The sequence below is a fragment of the Triticum dicoccoides genome, chromosome 4A (genome assembly GCF_002162155.2).
Source record: "Triticum dicoccoides isolate Atlit2015 ecotype Zavitan chromosome 4A, WEW_v2.0, whole genome shotgun sequence".
NCBI classification, from domain to species: domain Eukaryota; kingdom Viridiplantae; phylum Streptophyta; class Magnoliopsida; order Poales; family Poaceae; genus Triticum; species Triticum dicoccoides.
In genome coordinates this window covers 666,223,930-666,231,675 of record NC_041386.1, presented here as the reverse complement: position 1 = coordinate 666,231,675, position 7,746 = coordinate 666,223,930, and the positions used below count along the sequence as shown (strand labels likewise).

Here is a 7,746-nt window from a genome sequence, read left to right as displayed (position 1 = left end):
TCAAATCTGTATACTCATGCTTTGGAGGTTGTAAAACTTGGTGATGCAAACCAAATTGCATATGATTGTGCAATGGAGCTTCTTAGATCAGCAATGTATAAACTGACCCCTTTAGCTTCTGAGCATGACGGTCTGGGTTTAAAACACAGAATTGAGTTCAACAAGCCAAAAGGTACAGAATTGAGTGTGTTCCTGAACCACAAAAAGCATGCGGGAGTGATGCTGGATGTAGCGCAGTTGGAAATTTCATTGGTTTAGCAGCTCCAGAACGCAAACGGAAGGCCGGTCGACCAACCAGCAGCAGAGACAAGCCTCCATATGATGATCTCGGTGCAAAGAGCAAAAAAAAGTAAGTTTCTGGCACATCTAGATGCTGCTGTAGGATGTGGTACAAGCAAACTAACATGTTTCTGCAGTATATGTCGCGAACCAGGGCACAAGAGCACAACATGTCCACAGAGGGTGAGCTCCCTCAAAAGAAAAGGAAAAAATCGCAAGAACACCTGCAACAATCCAAAGATTGTTTACATGTTCCTCAGAAAGCTACACACGAACGACCTGTGGAAATGTGATTAATCTGGTGTATCACTGAACTTCCACTGTTTTTCCCTTGTATGATTATTGCTCACTACCTAGTGGTGTGAAATAAATTATGTATTGTCAGCCTAGAAATTGTGACAATGCTTCCTCTTGTATATGTCTAAAACCTTTGACTTAGATTAATCTGGTGTATCACTGAACTTCCACTGTTTTTCCCTTGTATGATTCTTGCTTACTACCTAGTGGTGTGAAATAAATTATGTATTGTCAGCTTAGAAATTGTGACAATATTTCCTCTTGTATCTGTCCAAAACCTTTGACTTATGTGGCTATGTGTTGCTTAAAACTAACCTCCGTGCATTACTGGGTAATTAAGATCTCATGTTATTTGTGTGTGCCGCTGATGACATGTTCTACTATTGGTGATCAGATTGATTTTCGTCTCTTATTTCCTATTAAGTTTTCCTTTTTTTTTTATGATATCTTCCAGAATTGGCCATCAAAGTGTTATCTATGTGTGCTGCTACTTGCCAACAGACACCACCAAATTGATCGATGCAGGGTCGAGGGCGATGGTTGCCTGATGCTGTGCAACAGCCGCCACAGTGAGGGAAGATCCCGCAGCTTCGCTTGCCGCCGACGCCAAATGCAAGGCTTCCGGTGCACCGTTCTGCTGCCCCACCCCACCATCCGCCGCCTGCATCTGACAACCTTGATTTGGTGCTGCGATTTCCTGCTGACCTTCATTGATTTGCACTACCGATCCAAGCGTAGCCAGGTGTTCCGCGTAGGCTTCCTGCCACATGTAGAAATCACATCCACCTCTCCCCGGCTGCCATGGAATGAAGAATACGACTAAGATATCGAATCCACAAAAAAAAAAAGAGCAAACACTCGTTGACTCAAGATCCACTTTACATTGTGATTGCGACACTTGTAGTTGTAGAACCGCTCGCCGGCGAACTGACCACGCTTCGCGACGAACATCACCACTAACCTGCCGCAATCCAGGCACGGGACACCGAATCTGGACCTTGGTTGGCGTTCGCCATGAGCTCTAGCAAGGGTTCTTTCACTGGATTTTGATGATCGAATGAGCAGATGGGTTGCGGGGTAAGTTAGGATAATAAATGACCTCGCTGGACCGCACAGGCACTACTTCCACCATGTGACGGTCACAAGCTTCCAGCAACCACGCCGTGAGGACCAGACGGAGACCAAGTCGTATGCCGTACAGATACGCTACAAGACCTAAAGTACAGCGTACAGCCCACATCCCCAAGACAAAGTCGATGGTTGGCGATACCAGGAGCGTGCGCGCTCGTCCACGCCAACCAATTTTCGCTGATCTGGCGTATTGGTAATGGGCAATCAGTCCACATATGGAGAGACTCGTGGATCCCTCATCCCATTGGACGTCCTCCGATTACCAAACAAGGACCACTAGTAGAAAAACACCTAATAGTCCCGGTTCGTAAGGGCCTTTAGTCCCGGTTCTTGAACCGGAACTAATGGGTCGTTACTAATACCTCCACCCATTAGTCCCGGTTCAAACACGAACCGGGACCAATGTGCCTCCACGTGGCCCTGTGCGTCGAGCCCAGTCAGGGGGCCTTTGGTCCCGGTTGGTGGCACCAATCGGGACCAAAAGTCATCCACGTGTCAGCATTCCAGTGGCTGGGGTTTTTGTTTTTTGTTTTTTGAAAGGAGGGGGGTTGGGGGTTTTGGGGGGTTAATTTATGTGTTTCATATATTGTGTTAGCTAGCTAATTAATAGAGTGAAGTGTCCTCTCTTATGTCCGTGCTTGGTCGACGCTACGTACTATATATACATAAGTGATCGAGAGAACCATTGAGTACAGAAGTTCGTCATGCATACCGAGAGAAGTGATCGATCGACCTCTCCTTCTCCAAGAGATTGGTCGAACAACAAGTTTTCGTATCATGTATCCGACGCTACTGGCTACATACATGTACAATATGTATAAGATATCTTAATTACAATCCCCTAGCATTTGAAATCAACTTCCACATGGTATTCTCCGGCTTTATTGATGACGTGGTCAAGAAAGAATCCCGCCAATTCCTCTTGAATTGCTTTCATGCGATCTAGTTCTAAGAGTTCATTACGCATCTGCCACGTCTAATTTGAAGAAGGGGGTTAATTAATACATATATATGAATGAAACTCAACAGAAAGAAGACACTAGTAAGGATATCACTTACTTCGAGGCATGGACCATCAAACGTACCAAAGACGACAAGGACAAGGACCCTCTCCACCCGGAGATGGACTGGATCAGCTCTAAAGCCCGGTCAGATGGAGAGAACTACACCAAAAAATTGAAGGAGACATACGGGCCTGACGCTGATCCTCACGTGCTACCGTTTGACCCTCTTGTGGCCATTGTCGCGGCAGGTGGTAGACCGAATGGCCGGATGGCGGTTCACCTCGATTCTGTCATAACCTCCTCCCTTCCGAGAGTCAACACGCTCCGTGCTATGAGTACTGGCTCTAGTCCTACCGTAGAGCGTCACGTACCACATTCCGTGAGCATTATTGAGGATATTCAGGTCAATGCTTCTTCATTGATCCTTCATGGTCCTTCTTCATTGATCCTTCTTCATTATTGAGGATATTTGCATTTCAACATGAATGACATTTGCATTGCCATATTGTAGACTCGACTGATTGACACCGAGAAAGAACGAGATGAAAACCGGGCCAAGCTGAAGGCACAAGATGATCTAGTGAAGTCTTTACAACATATGGTGGCCAATCTTTATTCCATGCAAGACCAACCAGTGCCAGAGATGCCACCGACGCCAGAGTGGAACATTGTGAGTTTTGTTCAAACTATTTCTATCACCATTTTCGGCATTACCATATGCATTCATCTCACTATTGGGTCAATCCATCATAGCTCAACCCATCACAAGAGTCGAACAATGTTCCGGTAGTTCCACCTCAAGTTTGTGGAGTTGGGGCAGCAAAGGGAATGATGCCTTCTAATGTTGATGTTATCACTCCGGTTGATGGAGTTGGGGCAGCAAACGGAATGATGCCTCCTAATGTCGATGTTATCACTCCGATCTCCAAAATCGCGTGAACTTCATGTTATGTTTGAAACTGTTCCTTGTATGTTGAGAACTCTTGCATCTTGAGACTTGTAAACTTGTGGTTTATTGCTTTGATGCACTATTGCTTTTATGTGGAATGTTTTTCAGAATCAATCATTGCTTCTTTTGTTCAATGATGCCTATATGTGACATGTTCTATGTGTGATGAACTATATGCTGCTGTTGTATATGTTTTGCTGCAGGAAAGAAACAGAAATAGGGAAAAAAGGCTCCGGGGCACACCATTGCCGAGGGCTGCTCTCGGCAATGACAGTGAAACTGGACCAAAACGCACCCTTTACCGAGAGGACTCTCGGTAAAGGATAATAACCTGTAGCCCTCCTGGCAACTTTACCGAGAGGCCTCTCGGTAAAGGATAATAACCTGTAGCCCTCCTGGCAACTTTACCGAGAGGACTCACAGTAACGGAAAAAGAATTGCCGACGGTGGCTCTCGGCAAAATATATTCACGGCTTTTAAGAGAAGTGACGTGGCCCTCCCCTATTGGCTGAGTTTGCTGGGAGTCACACTCGTCAAACATAGTGTTTGCCGACAGCGGCGCTCGGCAAAGTTGGCCCTCTTTGCCGAGAGTGGCGCCCGACAAAGATGGCCCTCGGCCTGTCGGCCTCGCCCCACGTGTCAGGAGCTGACACGTGTCAGCCACCTACTGGTTGTATTTGCCGAGCGCTGCGCTCGGCAAAGATGGCCCTCGGCCTGTTCGCCTGGTCCCACGTGTCAGGAGCTGACACGTGCCAGCCACCTATTGGCTGTCTTTGCCGAGCGTGGCTCTCGGCAAAGATGGCCCTCGGCCTGTTCGCCTGGTCCCACGTGTCAGGAACTGATAGCGTCAGCCATCTATTGGCTGACTTTGCTGAGCGTGGCGCTCGGCAAAGATGGCACTCGGACTGTTTGACTGGTCCCACGTGTCAGGAGCTGATGCGTGTCAGCCACCTATTGGCTGACTTTGCCGAGAGTGGCGCTCGGCAAAGATGGACCTCGGCCTGTTCGCTTGGTCCCACATGTCAGGTGCTGACACGTGTCAGCCACCTATTGGCTGTCTTTGCCGAGCGTGGCGCTCGGCAAAAATGGCCCTCGGCCTGCTCCCCCTGGCCCCACGTGTCAGGAACCGCCGTCACCGTTTGCTATCCATTAGCTACTTTATTTTGCCGAGTGATACTATTTGACTCTCGGCAAAGTCATTGTCGAGTGCCCGTGTTCTGGCTCTCGGCAAACTCCTGTTTGCCGAAGAGGTGTACGCCGGGTGGCTTTTGCCGAGGGTGACACTCGGCAAAGGCTTTGCTGGCGGTTTTCGGCCCTTTGCCGAGTGTCCGTGGCACTCGGCGTACCACAGGATTCCAGTAGTGTGAACTCCGAAGATTCTGGGAAGATGTGTACAAGGTCAAAAGAGACATCAATCAAGAACAGCTGGACCTCCGCACCGCATTCGCGGGTTTGAGAAACCATGCATGAAGTCCTCAGTAAGAACAGTGAGTTCTATTACGATGGCAACGATTAGTTATTATGTATGTTACTTTAATTAATTACGTGTGTACCGCGAGTTCTATTATGATGTTTGTCAGTTAAACTCTTGTGCTCCATATATATACATATATCCATCATTCGTCTATTCTAATTGCTCACTACGATATACCAATCGATCGTCCATTCTTCTTTCTCAATACGAATATCCATTGGTTGACATTAATCTCCTAATAAAGCAGGCTGAATAAATGTATTTTTTATTCATCAACACCTTCACTAACGGTCTTTCAGAACCGTAAGTAGAGGTATTGGTCAGTGCAGGATACAACCTCCACTAAGCCTTTTGCACGAACAGTTAGTGCTGGTAGAGCACCAGACACTATTCTAGAGAACCGTGACTGGCGTCCTGAGCGCCATGAAAGACCAACCAAAAAAATAAACCGTGACTGATAGCCCGTATTGTATTAGTGTTAGATTCCCCGTTTTCTCGTTTTAGCAAACAAGCATAGGGTCCAAAATAACGGCATTATAAAAGTAGAAGGTTTAAGCCAAGGGACTAGAAGCTGGATTGTCAGATCACGATTAAATATTTACTCCCTCCGTTCCTAAATATTTGTGTTTCTAGATATATCAACAAGTAACTACATACGAAGCAGAATGAGTGATTCTACACTCTAAAATATGTCTATATATATCAGTATGTGGTAGTCCATTTGAAATCTCTAAAAAGACAAATATTTAGGAACGGAGGGAGTAGGATTTTAATCAACACTTTTCTTTCATGGTATTCATTAATTTGGGAGACTGGGATATGATTTTACTCTTAAGATAAGAATATATTTGCACTATAGTTACAAGGCAGGAAGTGGGCAGTGAACGTACATGACAAAGGAGTGCGGGTTAACTCGAGGACAGAAAGTATCCTTGTTTTGTCTACTTACTGCTAAGACGAGTGTGCTGTAAACATATCCACGGCTCCACCCCATCCTTGGTATAATCTTCCCATTTTCATTTCCCCTGATTGTTCAGTCGTCCCACATAGATTCCTATGTGTGGTTGCTCTATAAATTAGGGCGTCCTAGACTGGGTTAAACCCTGGTGTAAACTAACTTCCAATGGCTTCTCCCGTGTTCTTGTGCATCCTCCTGATCATATTTGGCAGCTACCTTTGTATTTCTGCTGCAGGCGACGATAAGCAAAACTTCGTTGTGGTGTCAACCAGGTCATTTCAGACAGAAGATGTCTGCTCCACATCGACAGGTACATACAGCGGTACATGAATTGAGTATGGCATAATTTTTGATTTGGATATTAGGAACAGTATGACACTCGGAAGTTTCAGTGACGCCTCGGCCAAACCGCGCCGCTGCGCCCCTGGTGCACAGGCACGGACCCTGTGCGAAGTCGCAGTCCACCAACAGGCCTTCTTTCCCGGAGGCGCTTCACAGAAGCCGCGTCCGCGCAGACTACATCATGAGCAAAGCGCTGAGGGGCACCACGATGCAGGAGCAGGACGAGGGCAAGGTGAGCATCCCGGCGTACCTGGGCACCTCCGTCGACTCGCAGGAGTACGTGGTCACGTTGGGCCTGGGCACGCCGGCCGTGGAGCAGGTCGTCCTCCTCGACACTGGCAGCGACCTGTCGTGGGTGCAGTGCGCGCCATGCAACTCCAGCGACTGCTACCCTCAGAAGGATCCCTTGTTCGACCCGCGCAAGTCCTCCACCTACGCTCCCATCGCCTGCGGCTCTGACGTCTGCAAGATCCTCCAGTCCGACCACCACTTGAACAATGGCTGCACCATGAACGGCAATGGCACCCAGTCCCACTGTGGGTATCGAGTCGAGTATGGAGGAGGGTCAAAGACCAGTGGCGTGTACAGCAACGAGGCGCTCACGCTAGCGCCCGGCGTCGTCATCAAGGACTTCCATTTCGGCTGCGGATACAAGCAGGGCGGCCCCAACGACAAGTTCGACGGCCTGCTCGGACTCGGCGGCGCGCCCGAGTCACTCCCGGTTCAGACCTCCGGAGTCTACGGCGGCTCTTTCTCCTACTGCCTCCCGCCGGTGAGCAGCGGCACCGGGTTCCTCGCCCTTGGTGCGCCCAGCAACACCTCGGCCTTCTCATTCACGCCCATGACCCCTTTCATGGATTACGCCACGTTCTACGTGGTGCAGCTCACCAGTATCAGTGTCGGCGGGAAGCAGCTCCACATCCCACGGAAGGCATTGGAGGGGGGCATGATCGTAGATTGCGGCAATATCATCACACAGCTACCAACGACGGCCCACGCGAAACTGCAGTCCGCGCTCCGGGCGGCCATGGCAGCTTACCCACTCGTCCCAAGCGACCCGGGCGAGACATGCTACAACTTCACCGGATACAGCAATGTCACCGTGCCCAAGGTCGCTCTCACGTTCAGCGGCGGCGTCACGGTCGACCTCGATGTGCCCAACGGGGTTCTGTTGGACGGCTGTCTGGCCTTCGCCGAGTCCGGGCCAGATGGTTACGGCGGGAACATCGGCAATGTCCAAATGAGAACGTTGGAGATGTTGTACGACGTTAGGGGTGGTAGACTCGGATTTCGGGCAGGTGCCTGCAGTTGA

The 7,746-nt window shown here is 48.9% G+C and overlaps 1 pseudogene; it reads left to right on the top strand.

Annotated features, from left to right (window-relative positions):
• The first annotated feature begins 6,257 nt into the window (after nucleotides 1–6,257).
• Nucleotides 6,258–7,746, top strand: LOC119284010 (annotated as a pseudogene).